General features: G+C 47.2%; 1 protein-coding gene across 3 annotated transcripts in view; it reads left to right on the plus strand.

The window, feature by feature from the left end:
• Positions 1-15,740: 15,740 nt before the first annotated feature.
• Positions 15,741-18,398, plus strand: part of PLEKHA1 (pleckstrin homology domain containing A1) — a 53,691-nt gene continuing 51,033 nt past the window's right edge. For all 3 annotated transcript variants that reach the window (XM_052661048.1, XM_052661049.1, XM_052661050.1), the window contains exon 1: positions 15,741-15,766. The gene's annotated coding sequence lies outside the window, so the exon portion shown is untranslated. The remainder of the gene's footprint in view (positions 15,767-18,398) is intronic.

Here is an 18,398-nt window from a genome sequence, read left to right on the forward strand (position 1 = left end):
ATTTTGGTCATCTGATGCAAACAGCAGACTCATTGGGAAAGACGCTAATGCTGGGAAAGACTGAGGGCAGAATGAGAAGAGGGCATCAAAGGATGAGACGACGGGATGGCATCACTGAAGCAATGGACATGAACTTGGGCAAACTTTGGAGATGGTGAGGGACAGGGAGGCCTGGCGTGCTGCAGTCCTTGGAGTCGCAAAGTGTCGGACCCGACTGGGCAACTGAACAGCAACAAATAGAGCAAAATAAAGATAATGCTGCCTTCGTATTAGAATAATAGCAATAACTAAGATTCATTAAGTTTACTGTGACAGATCCCTCACATACATCATTTCATTTAATCTTTAAATAAGCCTGCAAAGTTCCAGATAACATCTTTATCTGCCCTTGACAAATAAGGAAGGAGGCAGGCACAGAGAGGTTAAGGAGCAGTTTCTAAAGCTCACAGCCAAGCACCAGCAGAGCCGAGACTTGAGCCCAGGACCGTCAGACTCCAGAACTCTCAGCCACTTCCCTGCTGGAAAAAAAAGACCCACCTCTTGTTATCCAGCTGAAGTTTGTTTGAGATTGGCTTTGAATAAGGCAAGAGATACTCCAGGAATGGTCTGGAGCTGTGAAAGTTCAGTGGCTTAGTTTAGTCATGATGGATGAAATTAATTAAAAAAAAAAACTACACCCCACAAACATCATTTAAATTCATCTTGGCTGAAATTTAGTCTATCATTATGAAGGGAAAAAACCCTTATCTTCCCTGATAGTCCTGAGTTGGCTGATGCATTTAAAAAGCATTTTTGGTAAATTAAAGGATATTTTTGCCCACTCTTCCTGAATGAAAAGCCAACAGAGCAGAGAAAAGGGCACGTTTGTCCTAAGAAAAATGAAAGGTGATACACTTGAGAATTCTGCCTGGACAGAATGGGTGATGACTGTGTGCTGAAACCTCTGAAAAGAGCCTGTGGCCTGATTACCTGTCTGCAGACACGTCCTGCTGCCTAGAACCCCACCTTTAGAAATCTGTGCTTTTGGGGTAAGACACAGTTGTTTCTAGAGGTCTTCTGCTTTTGCCTCCTGACAGGAGGGGCTGTGTCTTGTTTGGCTGTTTATCTTTGGGCGAACTCAGCTCTTTCACTAACTTGCCATGGGAACTTTGGTGGCCACTTTGGGGACATGTTAGACGTGACAGGTGTGGGGGGAGGCTGGGATGAAGGGTGGTGGAAAATGCTCTCCACTGAAGTGCTCAGGCCCAGCAGCAGAGAGAAGACAAGACTTACCTGCAACTCAGGGAGGAGGAAAGAAGGACTTGAACAAAGTGACCTGAGGCTGCAGAGACAGATTCTTCTCAGCTAGCCAGTTGGAGAGTGACCCAGGCAATGAGTTCAGCACAATTTTAGAGGAGTAGCAACAAAAAGCAACTTGTTTGGGGTGGCCAGAGGATATCTTCCTCCTGCTTTGTAACTGAATCCCCTGTGGCCTGGAGGGACAGGCTTCCCTGGTGGCTCAGATAGTCAGGAATCTGCCTGCAATGCATGAGACCTGGGTTCTATACCCTGGGTCAGTAAGATCCCCCTGAAGAAGGGTGTGCTCACCCACTTCAGTATTCTTGCCTGGAGAATTCCAAGGACCGAGGAGCCTGGTGGGCTACAGACCTTAGGTTTGCAAAGAATCGAACATGATTGAGCGATGAAGCACACACACATGAAGTCTGCAGAGGAGGGTGGAGGTACGGAGAGATGGGGTCAGGGTAGGGGGGTTTCATTCTCTGCTGTTGCACTCTCATACCTTGGGCAAGTCTCTTTTTGCTATCAGGGCCTCTTTATCTGTAAATGGGTTGACAGAGAGGCAAGTACTGCCAGGCTGCCTCCCACAGATGTTGTAAGAAAGGGGCCCATGTTGTGAATGGCTCCTCAGTCAGGGCGCTGTTGCAAATGGGTCTTTGTTCCTTGCCCCCAAGAGGCTGCTGTGACTGATGGAGCCATCTCCTGACCCACGAGCTCACAATCAGCAGGATGGGGGCCTCTCTGCAGGGCCTCCTTTCCTAGGAGTCTAATCCACCTCCCTAGCCTGCTCAGGCCAGTTGCCTCTTCTCTTGTGGGACAAGTGATGCCCCCTTCCTCAGCAGGAAGTCGATAACCACCAAGGATGCAGCCCCAGTCCAAGCTGAGAGAGCATCTGGTCCGAGCTTGCCCAGTGGCAGCTCAGAGAGGGCACTGCCTCTAGTCCGTGCAACCCCAGAACATTTGTCCTTGTTGCCAAGATAGGCCTAGATGGGACTGCCAAGGAGCCAACAGCTGCCTTTCTTCAGGAACCTGGTTACTCTGGTTACCTGGCAGGGGCACCTGGCCACTGCTAAGAGAGAGCCTTCAAGGTAACTGGTGCTTTACTCATACCATGAAGGCCGGGGGCAGGGTGGGCCTCTGGCCTGAAGGAGCTCAGTCATTTACTGCCAGGTCCCTCCTGTCAGTAATTTAGTAATGTACTCATTCCATTCATCATTCATTCATTCAGGCATTCCTTTGCTTCTTGATTTTTTTTTCAGCTATCTGTTTGGTCATCCACTCATTTATTTATTAGTTTATTTAGTTAGACATTTGTCCACCAGTCCACTCATCCATCCATCTACCCACCTGTCTACCTACCTATCCATCCTATATCCCTTTATTTGTGTGGCCTGTAATTAAATCAGCCAGGCAATCAATAGACACATATGTATTCCCATGTCCAAAGGACTGTTGTTTGGCAATGAGGAGGACATTGTGCTAACACCCATTGCCAGGCTACTATGTGCTGGGCAATGTGCTGACCTCTTAACATATCTGATCTTCACATTAATCCCAGAGGCACGTACTAAGCTCCCCACCTACAGAGGAGAAAAGCAAGCCCAGAGACTCTGGTTGACCTGCCTAGAGACAGTCAACCAGTGGGACCCAGAGCCAAGGTCCCACCCCAGGTCTCCCTGGCTTTGCAGCCCATGCCTCTTCCCATTTCTTTACTTACCATCATTGTTTACAAAATAACATCATCACAACAGTGAACATTTTCATTGCACCTCAAACTTTGCAATCCCTTCTCTTGCCCCACTTTACCTCTCCAGCCTCTAATTTCTCTGTAACTATAAATTAGTTTTGGAGAAGGAAATGGCAGCCCACTCCAGTATCCTTGCCTGGAGAATCCCATGGACAGAGGAGGCTGGCAGGCTACAGTCCATGGAGTTGCCAGAGTCGGACACAACTTAGTGACGTCACCACCACCACTATAAATTCGTTTGCATTTTCCACAGTTTCTATTATAAAACTGGAATCATGGAGTATGCTTTTTGGAGGGAGAGTAGTGGATTGTTTGTTTGTTTGTTTGTTTTCGGCTACACTGTATGGCGTGTGGGAATCTTAGTGCCCTGACCAAGGATTGAACCCAGGACCTCAGCAATAAAAGCGTATAGCTCTAAACACTGGACCACCAGGGAATTCCCATGGGAGAGCAGTGTTTTTGTTTTTTTTTTTCCTATTTATTTTTTTCCTGTGTAGGCTAGCTTCTCTCACTTGATGGTGTATAGAAATAAAATTGTTTTTGTGTATTGCTTCTTATTCTGCCACCCTAAACTCATTTGACTGGAGAAGGAAATGGCAATCCACTCCAGCACTCTTGCCTGGAAAATCCCATGGACGGAGGAGCCTGAAAGGCTACGGTCCATGGGGTCGCAAAGAGTTGGACACGACTGAGCCACTTCACTTTCACTTTCAAACTCATTTGACTAGCTTTTTGGGTAAATTTCTTTGGATTTTGTGGATAGGCAATCATGTTATCTAGAAATAAAGATCATTTTACTTCTTTTTTTAAAATCACTATTTACAGTGTGCTTTTAGTTCTTTTGATGCTTATCCCAGTCCTGAGAGTTGCATCATATGGTCCTATTGAGCAGGTGATTGAAGTGTGGCTCAGAGAGGTTGAGGGAGATGCTGAAGATCACAAGTTGCTAAGAACAGAACCTGAACTTGAACTTGGATTTGCTGACTGCACATCCTTGTTCTTTCCACAGCATTACGTGCTCCAAGAGTTAGCCCCACAGAATAGCAAGTTCCGAGTGACGCTGGCCCCGGGAAAGAACCCTGGGGTCTGGGAAGAGAGCCGTGAACACTTGCTGAGGGGTAGGAAAGAATTCCTGGAAGAGGAAGAATCAAGCCAGGCCTTAAGTACAGGGAAAACGTTGCCATGTGAAGAGCACTCCAGTGGGGTAGGTGTGCAGAGGATTTGTGTAGGGGGTTGGCTAGAGCAGACAACCTGTGCTGGGCAAAGGAAGGAGATACTGGAATCTTGGTGGGGTCTTTCCTTTCCGAAAGACTCATCAAAGAGTTCAGAGGACTTTTCTAACCCACAACTCTGATCACCTTCCTTTCTTATTTAAAATTTTTTCATGCCTCTTCTCCAAATCCCCCAAGACAATGCTGACACCATGTGCTTGGCCTACAAACCCTCCATCCCTGCTACTCTGCCTGAGCACCCACCCTGCATCCCCACAGTCCTGCCCACAGAGTATCCTACCTCTGACATGCCTGTGTAGGTGCTTGGATCTGCTGGCTTCTCCCAGCAGTGACTCAGGGAGCAGCTTTTGTTTTAAGGAACCGCATGGGCAAGCCTGCCACTCCCTGGCTGTGCTCTTGCATCCAAAACAAACAGTCTGGTGGGCGGCATGTGGGCAGCAGAATGAAACGGAGGAGGGCATTTCAGGATAAGCAGGAGAGCACCCAGAGCAAAGCTTGTTTGTTGTTGTTAGGAAATAAAGATGATGAGCCCAGGAATGAGTCTGGAGAGGGGAGGGGCGAGAGGCTTCTTCAGTGGTCAGGTGGACACCATAGTGGTAGCCTCACTGAGCACTTGCCAGGCACTAAGCCCCATCCTGACAACCTCTATGCAGCAGAGAGACTGTCTGACAGAGAGGAAACGGAAGCGCAAAACATGTGATTGAGTGGTTCAGTTAAACAGCTGCAAGCGGTTGATTTGAGCTCAGAACAGCAGCCCTTTGCAACAGCGTTGGGGGTCAAAAAGCTTAGATCACAGAGATATAAACATTTAGGTCTTTGAGAAAGCAGAATTTCTAAGCAATGCTAATCATCTATGACCTAAAGCACGAACTGTTGAAGAGCTGTTAACTCAGAGACTGGGCTTTCTAAGTCATGCTATTGGGTTGCCATATAGAATTAAGAACTGTATCGGTAGCTTTATTTAAGTGATGTAAGTGAAGGACAAGAGAGAAATCAGATGAAGGAACCCTGCAGCAGGAAGTCCACTGAATCCCACTCACCCAGCATCCTGGGTAATGCCAAATGTCCCACTGGAAGGGGTGTGGCAATCATGAGGGTTGGGGGCCACGTGGCAGTTCTTAAGACAGAGTTCTGGGCCATGTCAGAGTTAGGAGCCCCCAGTCCCTCAGAGCTGAGGGTCCACTGACACCCTGTCTCAAGGTTCCATCCTCCCAGCTTCCTGAGCTCATCTCCACGGGTGCCATGTGGGGCTCGGCATCCCAAGTTAAGCCAGGGGCTTGGATTTAGGACATTGGGGTTACTGTCAACAGTGAGTCGTGGGCAGCCGCAAGCCATGCCCACACCCAGTCTCTCCTGCTGGGGCTTCCTGTCAGGTGCCTTCGTGGAGCATGCTGAGTTCCTGCCAGGCTCCCTTCCCAAAGCCAGGTCTGTCCCCAGGTGTCCCCACTGTCCCTAGCAGAGTCCTGCCTCCCAGAAACCTGTCATTATTTCTTTTCTGGGTGGTGTACCCCTGAGAAACCGGATCACTGATTTATTGCTGTTACGTGAGTGTGTGCTAAGTGGCTTCAGTCGTGTCTGACTCTGCGACTCTGTAGAGCGTAGCCCACCAGGCTCCTCTGTCCATGGGGATTCTCCAGGGATCAAACCCACATCTCGTATGTCTCCTGCATTGGGAGGCAGGTTCTTTACCACTAGTGCCACCTGTTCAGTTCAGTTCAGTCACTCAGTTGTGTCCGACTCTTTGCGACCCCATGGACTGCAGCACGCTTGCTCCTTGGAAGAAAAATTTGACCAACCTAGAGAGCATACTAAAAAGCAGGGACTTTACTTTGCCAACCAAGGTCTGTCTAGTCAAAGCTATGTTTTTTTCCAGTGGTCATGTATGGATGTGAGAGTTGGACTATAAAGAAAGCTGAGCACCGAAGAATTGATGCTTTTGAACTGTGGTGTTGGAGAAGACTCTTGATAGTCTCTTGGACTGCAAGGAGATCCAAGCAGTCAATCCTACAGGAAGTCAGTCCTGAATATTCACTGGGAGGACTGATGCTGAAGGTGAAACTCCAGTACTTTGGCCACCTGATGTGAAGAATTGACTCATTGGAAAAGACCCTAATGCTGGGAAAGATTGAAGGCAGGAGGCAGAGGGGATGACAGAGGGTGAGATGGTTGGATGGCATCACCGACTCGATGGAGTTGATGGATGAGTTTGAGTAAGCTCTGAAAGTTGGTGATGGACAGGGAGGCCTGGTGTGCTGAGGCCCACGGGGTCGCAATGAGTCGGACATGACTGAGTGACTGAACTGAACTGGACTGCAGCATTCCAGGCTTCCCCATCCATCATCAACTCCCAGAGCCTGCTCAAACTCATGTCCATCAAGTTGATGATGCCATCTGGGAAGCACCACCTGGGAAGCCCCTTATTGCTGGTAGGAATGTACAATGGTATAGCCACTCTTGAAAACACTTTGGCAGTTTCTTTTGTCTTTCTTTGTTGCACTGTGTGGCATGTAGGATCTGTTTCTTACCCAGGGTTTGGACCTGTGCCCCCTGCATTGGGAGCACAGAGACTTAACCACTGGACCTCCAGGGAAGTTCCCAGGTCATTATTTCTTGACCCCTCCTATCTCCAGGCCACGGTGCTGGGGGCTGAGATTATCGAGATAATTAAGACGTGGTACCTGTCCTTGAGGAAGTCATGGTCCCTTGACAGAGATGCCCCTAAATAATTTCAAACTGGAGAGCAGTGGGGTCACAGAGGAGAGAGGCTCATTTCTCTGAAAGGTCAGAAAGGTTCTCAGAGACAATGAGTTTTGCCTGAGGTCTTCGTGCTTGCCTGTCAGAGTAGGCAGGTTTTACTTGTAAGAGATCAGGGGGTGGAATGAAGCTGGAGGGAAGAGCCATTTTGGGCAGAGGGAGCAACATGCAAAAAGAAACAATAGGGGAAACAACCTATTATTATATTATTATTATCCTATTATTATAGGAGAATAGATAAATTGTTCTTAATTCATAAAATGAAACATTACATGGCAAGAAAAAAAGCAAATTGTTACAACACATGGTGACATAGATAAATTTCACAGGTAGGATGTTGAGCAAAAGAAGTTAGACCTCAAAGAGTATACAACATAGTATGTAATTACAATTACATGACATTCCAGAACAGGCAAAACTAATCTATGGGTGATAGAAATCGAGGAGTGATTACCTCTAGCTGGCATAGGGAGCCTTTGTGGGTGTTAAAAATGTAGTATCTTGATCTGGATGGTGGTTACATAGTTTATTGGTCTGTATGCTTAAGAGTTGCAGACTTCACTATATGTCTTAGCTCCAGCTGCTCTAACAAAATACCAGACTGGGTGGCTTAAACAGAAATTTATTTCTCATAATTCTGGAGACTGGAAGTCCAAGATCAAGGCACTGGCTGATTCAGCTCCTGGTGAAGGCTCTTGACCTGACTTGAAGACAGTCACCTTTGCACTGAGTGTTCACATTTTGGGGAGGTGAGCTTTCCGGTGTCTCTTCTTTTTTTAGTATTTATTTATTTGGCAGCACTGGGTCTTGGTTGCAGCATGCAGGATCTTTGCTCTTTAGTTGCAGCATGCAAATTCTTAGTGGGAGCATGTGAAATCTAGTTCCCTGACCAGGGATCGAACCCAGGCCCCCACATTTGGAGCACAGAGTCTTAGCCACTGGACCACCAGGGAAGTCCTGGTGTCTCTTTTTGTATGGACACTAACGCTATTGGATCAGGGTTCCATCCTTACAACCTCATTTACCTTATTTACTTCCATAAAAACCCAAGCTCCCATACAGTCACCTTGGGGATGGGGGCTTCAATGTACAATTTTGGAGGGACTCATTCAGCCCAGAATGTAGTATTTAAGTTATCGTTGTTGTTGCTCAGTTGCTTAGTCATGTCTGACTCTGTGACACACTCCAGTACTCTTGCCTGGAAAATCCCATGGACAGAGGAGCCTGATAGGCTGCAGTCCATGGGGTCGCTGAGAGTCGGACACGACTGAGTGACTTCACTTTCACTTTCATGCATTGGAGAAGGAAATGGCAACCCACTCCAGTGTTCTTGCCTGGAGAATCCCAGGGACGGGGGAGCCTGGTGGGCTGCCATCTATGGGATCGCACAGAGTCGGACACAACTAACGTGACTTAGCAGCAGCAGTCCTTCACTATATCTTTGCTTAAACTCATGCCCACTGGGGAGTCCCTGGTGGCTCAGATGGTAAAGCGTCTGCCTGCAATGCAGGAGACCTGGGTTTGATCCCCAGGTCGGGAAGATCCCTTGGAGAAGGAAATGGCAACCCACTCCAGTACTCTTGCCTAGAAAATTCCATGGATGGAGGAGCCTGGTGGGGTACAGTCCATGGGGTTGTAAAGAGTCGGACATGACTGAGCGACTTCACTCACTTCACTCACTCACTTCATGTCCATTGAGTCCGTGATGCCATCCAACCATCTCATCCTCTGCTGCCCCCTTATCCTCATGCCCTCAGTCTTTCCCAGCATCAGTCTCTTTCAGTGAGTTAGCTCTTCGCATTAGGTGGCCAAAGTATTGGAGCTCAGCTTCAGTATCAGTCATGCCAATGAATATTCAGGGTTGATTTCCTTTAGGATTGACTAGTCTAATCTCCTTGTAGTCCAAGGGACTCTTAAGAGTCTTTCCCAGCACCATGGTTCGAAAGCATCAATTCCTCTATGCTCAGCCTTCCTTATGGCCCAACTCTCACATCCACACATGACTACTGGAAAAAACCATATTTAAGTTTTACTTCAAAGAAAAACAAAGAAGAAACAAATAATGCTAAGGTCAATTCCTTATTGCCAGAGATTCTGATTCAATCGGTCTAGGGTGGGGTCTCATCCTAAGAAATATTTTAAAGTACTCAGTGATCCTGACATGCAACAAGGCTTAAGACTCACTGGAGTGGTCCCTTTTAAAGACTTCTCTCTGAGGTTCTAGGGCTTGAATCATGCAGGAGAAGAAGCCGGCTGCCAGGCTTACCCTGGGGTGCACAGACTGCAGTGCTGGATAAGAAAATCAGTGTAAAGCTCTCTTTTATCTGAAGGAAGTCTTGCATGAATTGCTGGTGGAGAGACAGCTGCTGAAGTCTCCAGCCTCGGGGCAGTCTGGCCCTGTCCCCCTGCGACTGTGCAGACTTCTCAGGGCCAGCCCCACGTGCACACCTGCACGGGCTGCTCTTGGCAGGGGCCCAGGCTTGGCATCCCCTTTCAGCTTCTCAAAAGCCCTGCCGAGGAGGCAGGAAAGCTGGGGATTCGAATAAGCCTCAGTGGGACTAGGACCAGGCGAATAATTGTGAATGGAATCCATGCTTGAGACTTCTGGTTCTCACAGCTGTGGATGGGGGATCACCATGGGAATTCTGGGTATTGTTCAGCACTGACTGCAGCTTCCATTGTTGGGCTCTGATTACAGCTTTTGTTTCTCCATAAAGTACAGTTATTAAATGCCCAGCCGGGAACAAAGACGTATTTACACGCCAGGGGGTCGGGGAAGGCAAGTTATTTTTAGAGTTGCCCTGCTGTTAAGACTGTGGATGGGGGAAGGGCTTGGAGCGGTGGTTCCAGTTTTTAGGTATAAGTGAAAGATTTCTAAAGGAGCAAAGAGGATGGGAAATGATGAAGTCATCACAATCCTGCTCTAATCTTTCTATGTCAATTTATTTATATTTATTTATTTTTGTAGCCAGGAGAAGCAGGGTGCAAAGAGCACTTGGGAAAGCAAATTGAAGTTCCCTTATATTAGAGATCTCCAGAGAAACAAACAGGAGATGGATGGATGGATAGATAGATACATATACAGACATAGATATGGGAGGATATTTGTTATAGGAAATGTCTTGCATAGTTATAGAGAAGTTCCATTATCTGCTGTCTACAAGCTGGAGAACCAGGAAAAAGTGGTGTAATTCAGTCTGAGTCCTACAGCCTGAGAATCAGGGGTCCAACATTTTAGGGCAGGAGACGAGGGATGTCTCAGCTCAAGTAGAGAGAGTGAATTTACCCTACCCCTGCCTTTTTGTTCTATTCAGGCCTTAAATGGACTGGATGGTGCCCATGTTGGGGAAGGTGATCTTGAATCAGTGTACTGATTCAAATGTTAGTCTCTTCCAGAGACACCTTCATTGGCACACCCAGAAAGAATGTTTTACCAGCTATCTGGGCATCCCCTAACCTAGTCAAATGGATGCATAAAATAAGCCATCACATCCTCTGAGACTGGCATCCTGGGTCCTTCCAAATCAGGCCATTTTTATTTCCCCAGCACCATATCCACACGGCCCTGCTCCCAGCCATATTGAATTCCCCAAGGTCTTAGACCAGAATGACCACTTCTACCTCAGTCATCCAGCTATGTGTGTGGTTCACAGTGACTGAGATAATTCTAGAACATACTCACTGCCCAGGCGAGAGACTCCGAATGTGTCATCCGCCTTGCTCAGACAGGCTCAGGAAGTGGGCCAAACAAGATCACATTGATGGAGCTGGTAGTATGTGCCAGGCACTCGGCTAAGAGTTTCACATGCGTTATTCCACTTAAGACTTACGATGAGGCTGTGAAGTAGAAATTGTTACCAATTCCATTTGATAGGTGTTAAGGAAATGTTGAGGCTCAGAGAAATAAGGTAACAAGCCCAAGGTCATGGCTAGTCAGCTCAGATGGACTCCAGAGACCAGGGTTTTTGCTTGTCTTTCCTGGTGTCCACAGGGTCAGCTGGTGGAAGCCGTGATATCTGCTTCTCTTCCCCTGGGGGTCACAGCACGGCAGCACGTGTCAGCCTTCCCAGATGCTTGAGGCATTCCTTCTTGTTGAACGGAAACATTCTTCTGACAAATGGCAATATGGATGAGAGAAAACATTGGCCTCTGATCTGAGCTGGCCCTAGCTAGCCTTAGACAGGTGAGTGGCAAGGGTCTGAGGAGGAATTTCCACTGCCCAAGAGGGACTCATTCCCAAATTCTCCCCCAGCTTTGTCGGGAAAAGGCCTTCACCTTCTAGAATGTTCCCCACCTCAGTGTGGCAATTAGCTACTCAGGCATGACCCTGGAGAAGTACTTTGGCTTCAGAACATCCTCCTTTGCAAGTTTTCATGTTACATTGGAGCAAGAGTCCACATGTTTGGGAGATGCAGGCATTGTGTGCTCTGCAATTTTGGGGCTTATCTGAATTTGCAGACCTGCCACACGTGGTCAGGATAGTTAATGCGTGACCTAACTGGGGTGTCTAATGGGGCTGGGACCTCACCAGACCCCAGAGATCACAGGGGTTGCTGGGGACCCTCAGGGCTCCTGTGGAATCAGGTGATATTCCATGCCAGGTTTCTTCTTTGTCGCCTGATTGTCCTAAGGCAGGAAAGTGCACCCAGGGCAGGTGGTCCTGCTTTCCAGACATCTTGGAGGCAGTCATCCTCTCCAACCCTCAATTTTCTTCCCTTTGTGAGCCTGGAATTCAGGTTGGTTGCTGACCTGTTTGGAAATCCTGTTCTTGAACTTCAGTAAGTATGACATATGAGCAGTCCCTTAGAGCTCCTCCCTGAAGGAGGATTTTGTGTCCTCCCCCAGGACACAAAAATTAGCTCCAGAAGGAGAATCAGTCACCTTATCTGTATTTTGAGCAGGTCACCTCATCCTGTTCCATCCAGGGTGATGACTGAGAATCACCCTTCCTACGGCATGGCTGAGACAAGGTACACGGGCGGGAGAGTCTTCTGACTCCTTGACCTCAAAAGCAACTCCCACAACTCCCCTCCCAGGGGAGTTTTCACACTGAAAAATAGGAAAGAACCGTCTTTCACTCTCTGCTAGTCAGTTTCTGAAGGGGATAAGAAAGGATAAATGCTGGGTTCAGAGAATGTGTGATTCATGTTTGCATTTTGGTGTCTCTTACTTCTGATTTTTAGTAAAAACAGAAGTTTACTTCTGAAGTTGCTCCTTCACATTAACTTCTGATTCTGACTCTGTCCATGAAGAGAACTGATGGTATCCATCATTCAACAGATAAACTTCTACTTTAGGCACTGAGGATTCCCTGGCGGTCCAGTGGTTAGGACTCTGTACCTTCCACTGCAGGGGGCAAGGGTTCGATTCCTGGTCATGAAATTAAGATCTCCCATGCCACATCCCATGGCCAAAAACAAACCAAAACAAAACAGAATCCCTGGGGGTGTGAATGTTACATTCTAGTGGGACACACGGAGAATAAACAAGATCAATAAGTAAAATGTATAATGTGGGGGAATGTGATCATTGCTAAGGAGAAAAAAATAAAGCAGAAAAAAAAAACAGAGCAGGGAAAGAGCTACAAAGTGTCTGCGAAAGGAGGAAAATTCAAGTGCTTGGTCTCTTTGTGTGACTTTGCTTTCTTCTCCTGACTTCTCTTCAATGTTTTAATTTGCATTGTCGAAGGAGCTAAAGTCCATATGGAGGGTCAAGAGCCCAGCAGGTAAGCATACAGGAGGGGCTTAATAAATATTTTTGCTGGAAACAAGTGCTTTGCACCTGCAAGGCAGGATGATGGTGATGACAAGGATGTTTTAAAGGTAAACTGCCGATTCTTGAATCCAGACTCCTCCTATCCTTTTTCTTCAGATGACAAGTATCCATGGAATATTCCAGCATTCCTCAGTGCTGTCTGTGGGTCCTGAATGTTCTTGGTTTGCTCCCAGACTGTAATTTCAACAAGGGAATATTCCACATACTTTTTTAAAAAATGACACCGAAAGCACTGTTATGTAATGAACCTCTCCATCCAAAAAAAGACTGGAGGAAAAGCAGAGAGTGTTTTTTTGTTTTGTTTTTTCTTTTTCTTTTTTCTGTTTTTTTGGGGGGTGGGGGGGCGGGGGGAGAGGGAACCGTCATGTTTATTAGCTGATCCAGAGCCTTCCACACAGAAGGATGCTGACAGGTTCTGGTTATACTGCAGCCTCAGAGTAGCCCTGGGCTTACTTTGCTGTGTGTCTTTAGGCAATTTGAGTCACCTCTCTGTTTTTCCTCATTGTCTGTAAAGGTGACTGTCAGAATCAAACCACCTTTGGGGCTTGTTACCCCAAAAGAGCAAAGGAATAATTTAAAACCACTCAGTCAATGATGTCAAATGAGAATAACCATCAGGAGAAAGATTTGCTCTGGGTCCCATCTGGAGGGAGTGAGAGCTCTCCGCTTTAGTGGTCTGATCTCTGAGCTAGGATTTTCAGATCAAACACAAGACATTAAGTTTGAATTTCAGATAAACAAAGGAATATTTTTCTTAAGTTTAAATATGTTCAGTCTAGAATCTTCTAGGATTCTGGAGCTGGAGACTCTTCTGGACCCTCTAGCCAGAGACAACAAGCTCAAATGTCCAGAGAGATCAGGCAAATGACATCTGGTGAAATATCGCTATTTTTAAATGTTAGCCACCCATTCAGTTAAAAATAAAACCCACTCTGTGGACAAAAGGAAATAGCTCTGGCCAGTTTATAAACTACGATGAGGCCAAAGCCTTTCAACCATTGTAAAGATGAGGAAATGCGGCCTTGGGAAGACAGGTGTCAGCAAGGAGACCCAGCTAAGGTTTCTCAAAGATAACAGAACAGTCATCTTGGAAATGCTGAAGACAAGCAGCCTGAAAGAGCCAGGGCAGGACCATTCCATGCAGTCTAAAGAGCATTTTCCTCTCTATCAGCTTAGAGGACTCTGAGAACATTTTGGAAGGAGAGCAGTTGAGGTCACTGAGCATCAGAAGGGTAGAGTGTCACTAAGGTCACATAGGGGAATGTCCACAGGTAAGTCTAGGGCTATTTTTAACTCCACCTCTGATTCAGATGAGATAATACCGAAGTTCCCTCAAGGATCCTAAGGAAGGCAAACTCCAAATCTGGTTCTCTGCCTCATAAACAGAATTGAGTCAGGAGGCCAGGCCAAGTGCTGAGACTTTTGACTCAGTTCACAAATAAAGAAGGGGTTAAGTTGTCAAGGTTCCATCCATGTCACCAGGCTCGTCCGCATGTACCTTGTGCCTTTTGTCCCAGCAGCTTGATTTGTCTCTTGGACATCTTCACATAAGGAAGGATGTTCTGAAAGGTGTTGCTAAAGATTTTGATGGGGGAAGGATGTGATCTAAGGCTGGGCAGGAGAAGGAAAGGAAGAAGGACACAAACGGAACAAATATTTATCGAGAGCCTAATGTGTGCCATGTGCTGCGAAAGCCGGCATGTAATCCTTTGCCAGCTCTTTGCGTGCCTGAATGATTTTTTTCCCCCTCGGGTTTCAGCTCAAAGTCCACTTCCTCAGAGAGCTTTCCTTGACCATCCGGTCCAAAGAAGCTCTCCGTCTCCCCCATCGCTCTCTTTTTAAATATATAATTTTATTTGTTTATTTTTGGCTGTGCTGGGTCTTCCTTTTCTCCAGCTGAGGCAAGTCGGGACTGCTCTCCGGTTGCTCTGTGCAGGCTTCTCATTTCAGTGACTTCTCTTGTTGTGGAGCAAGGGCTCTAAAGCCTGAGGGCTTCAGTAGCACGTGGGCTCTAAAGCACAGGCCTAACTGCTGAGAAACTCGTCCCCACTACCCCACTATCTCTTTTATTTGCTTGGTTTCTCCATTTCCTTAACAGCTGTGTTTATCCTACAGGTTTAAGGACTAGCTACTAACCGCAGGCTCCCTGAGGGCAGGATGACCCTCAAGCGTGTGCCTAATGCCTCTCAAGGGATTTGGCATGGCATGGTAGGTTTACGAATAAATATTTATGATAAGACATCTATGTTCCAGCCCGTCAACTAATTGAATATCAACTAACTGAATTTTGACTAATCATTCTTTATGTTTCCCTAAGCCTCCTATCCTACTAAGTAGGAGGCGGAGCTAGTTCTAGGAAGAGAGAAATTGTTAGGAGAAAAAAGAATTGGCTTGAAGAGCTGCTAAAGCATTTTTTCCCTCAGGTCACCCAGCAGCCTGTGAATTTTACATTTCCCGGACTGATTTATAGGATTGCTTGCAAACAAATTGTCTGCCGCGAATGAAGCCTATTTTCAAAGATCCCTGTGCCTGGAATTTCTCGGCGGTGACACAAGAGAACCCTGAGCTCCACTCGCGAGCCAAGCCCCGCGTTCCTCCAAAACTACGGATCCCAGGATGCAACGCAGCGCGAGGGCCCAGAGCTCCGCGCGCGCCCCTCCCCTTGGAACCCAGGAGACGCCCAGAGCCCGGCCCGCCACCCCTCCGGGGGTCCGCGCGGTGCCTGCTGGGACTTGTAGTCCTCCCCCCGCCGGCTGGGAGTGCCCGCTCCGGAATCTCGGCCGCCGTCTGGGGGGCTGAGGCGGCGCGGGCACGCGTGCGCAGTGCGCGGGCGGGCCGTCGTGGGCGCCGCTCCCGGCAGCTGTGGGTGCGTGTGGGAGACCCCCCACTCCCAGGACCGTGGCGGTGCGGGTGCTCCGGGGGCCGAGGGCCGCCCGTGAAGTTCGGCGTGAGGAGTGTGAGGAGCGGCGGCGGGGCAGGGGTGAGCGGGGCCGGGCTCCCGGAGCGCGACTGAAGCGAAAGCTGGGAGGCTTGAGGGGCCGGTGAGTGCGGGGCGGCGGCGGCGGGCGGCGGCGCGGGGTCCCCGGCCCCCCGAGGCGCCTCCTCAGGCGGAGTCGGTCGGCCGGCCAGGGCGGCTGCACCTGGGCGAGGCCGCGGGGGGCCCGGGCTCACCTGCGCGCGCGAGGTCAGGGGCGGCGGGGGTCTCTCTTCCCGCGCAGCTCCCGAGCCCTCATTGTTTTCCTGACCTCGGCCCTCGGCGGCGTCCGGCCGAGGAGGGTGTGGGGAGCGCCCCGGGCGGCCGTCGCCGAGGAGCTCTGCGGTGGCTCGGTTCAGAAGTACCGTCGCGCCCTCGCTTCCCGGTTGGCCCAGCTGTCGGGGGTGGTGGTGGGGATTCCCGGCGGGCGACGCTTGTCGAGCGAGGGTGACTTTCGGGGCTGTGCCCACCCCCACCCCCCGGAGGGGGTGCTCAGCTGCTTTGGGCACGGTTTTCTGTTCTTTTTCCTGCGCTTTCGCTTTAGGACTCGCCGAGTCAGAAGTCGACTCCGCCCAGTGTCTCCTCGCCGGCATCCTGCAGTATTCGTGCTTTTTTTTTTTTTTTACCCTCGCGCCTTCGTGGTGCAATGACCATAGGGCGGAAAAAGTTGGAAGTGACTCGTCCAGGGTCACGCAGGTAGGACGGAGGAGGCGAAGCCAGGTCTTGAAACCTTAAGAGGCCAGCAGCTGCCAGTCGCACCGCTCTGGGACCTGCTTGAATGGTTTGTGGTTTCTTTCGAATGCTTTCTATTGACCGTCCTGGACAGACCATCAGAGGGGAGAGTGTTGTCATAATGAAAGTGGTGTTTGGTAGAATTCTAGTTGTGTTGTGCCCCACGGCAGGGCATCTGACCCCGCTGGGCACCTCAGCAATGAAACTAGATCGCTTTAGTTTGGGGACAGATCTAAGAGGAAGTTATAGAAGATATAGGCAGGCAATTTGTGCCATCTTTTCCCCCTCCTGTTTCACCTTCCAGTCTTACAATGCTTGTTTTCTTACTTTACTATTGATCGTTTCAGTTTTGTTAACGATTTTCTTTGCTTTAACGAACCCATTGCCGTTTGTGAATTAGTTTTTCAACTAGAAAAATCTTATTTCCTGTGTGCTTAATGACTGGAACCAATAGCGCACTTTGCGGTTTATGCTTTTGTCTTTTATCCTGGAACTACTGATCAGTCGGCTTTATTTCCCCCAGGCACTCGGCTTCCAAACTTTCTGGGTTAGTCTAATGCCATTGAAATACTTCTCAGTAAAATTTGGGTACTCTTTTATATGATTCAGACAAAAACTTGAAAAGGTAATTTTGTAAAACTGTTTTTCTTCGCAAAAGACTTTGAAGAATTGTTATTAAAAAATAGTAAGATTCTTTCTGAATAAAAAGCCCATTTTTTTCATACTCAAATTTTCATATTAACATGTTTGTGGCAAAAAATATTTCCCCAAAGAGTTTGTTTAAAATATTCCTTGATTTGGTCATATCTCCTCAGGGGAAATGATATGTTAGAATATTTGTAGATTTAAACAAGAATATTTAAGCTTAGCAGAATTTGAGTTAATAGTCAATTTTGTAGAGCTGTAAACCCTACAGTGTATCCATTGACAGGGTTCTCTTGAAGAGTATACCCATATCAAAGGATATGGCCATGACTTTGTGGTAAGCAGAGGATAACTTTTGTGGCGTTGAGAAGATGTGATTTGTATGAAACTGCTTTCTACCTCACTTTATCTTGTTAATTAGTATTTTTATTGTTGCTTTGGGTAAAGGCAGGAAGTAGCAGGTTTGTATCCCCCCCTCTCCTAAGTTTTAGCAACATAGCAAAATAGGAAAGAACTGGTGTGTAAATTTGAGTTTGTCATAGATTAGGAGAGACAGTGAAACAGGATAAGTAAACAATTGTTAGGAAACTGCTATGAGTTCATAAGCCGGAAGGACCTTTTTAGAATTGTCTAAGGGCATTAAGAATAGCATTGAGTTATTTTCTTTAAAAAGTCACTGTGGGCAATACTCACAGGTTGATTGTTAATATATAGGATGTGATATTGAAGACTCCTTGAAAAGTACTTGGGAAAGGTGGAAACATTTTATCTTTTTATAGGGCTGTTCTCTCAAAAAACATTTAATGCACCTTAACAAAATAAGACTTTTTATTTAAGCCTGAAAGTTTTTACAGCCCTACTGCCAAACCCACAGTTACTTCTGCTGATGACGGTTTATAATCCAGAATAAAATCTGTGAAGTAATTTATTAGTGTAATTTAACTTGGGCTTTTACATTGACGCACTGCTTGATGTTAAATAATTATTCTTGTTTAAATAACTGTCATTTAAGAATGAGGGAGATAAATAGTTTTCTGAACAAAATGTAGTAATTAGTCAGATGTGACAGTAGTTATATTCTGCTTTTATAAGAAAATTCCAAGTTCTGTGGCAGTAACTGCCAAAGTTGTGCAGAGGTAATATACAAATATTGCTTTTTTACATGCTTGAGCATTTTACTTTTGATAATAATTAAAATTTGATTTAAAATTTCAAAATGATTCGCCTCACATTTAGATCTACAATAATACAATAAAATGGC

The sequence above is a fragment of the Budorcas taxicolor genome, chromosome 23 (assembly GCF_023091745.1).
Source record: "Budorcas taxicolor isolate Tak-1 chromosome 23, Takin1.1, whole genome shotgun sequence".
Classification (NCBI taxonomy): domain Eukaryota; kingdom Metazoa; phylum Chordata; class Mammalia; order Artiodactyla; family Bovidae; genus Budorcas; species Budorcas taxicolor.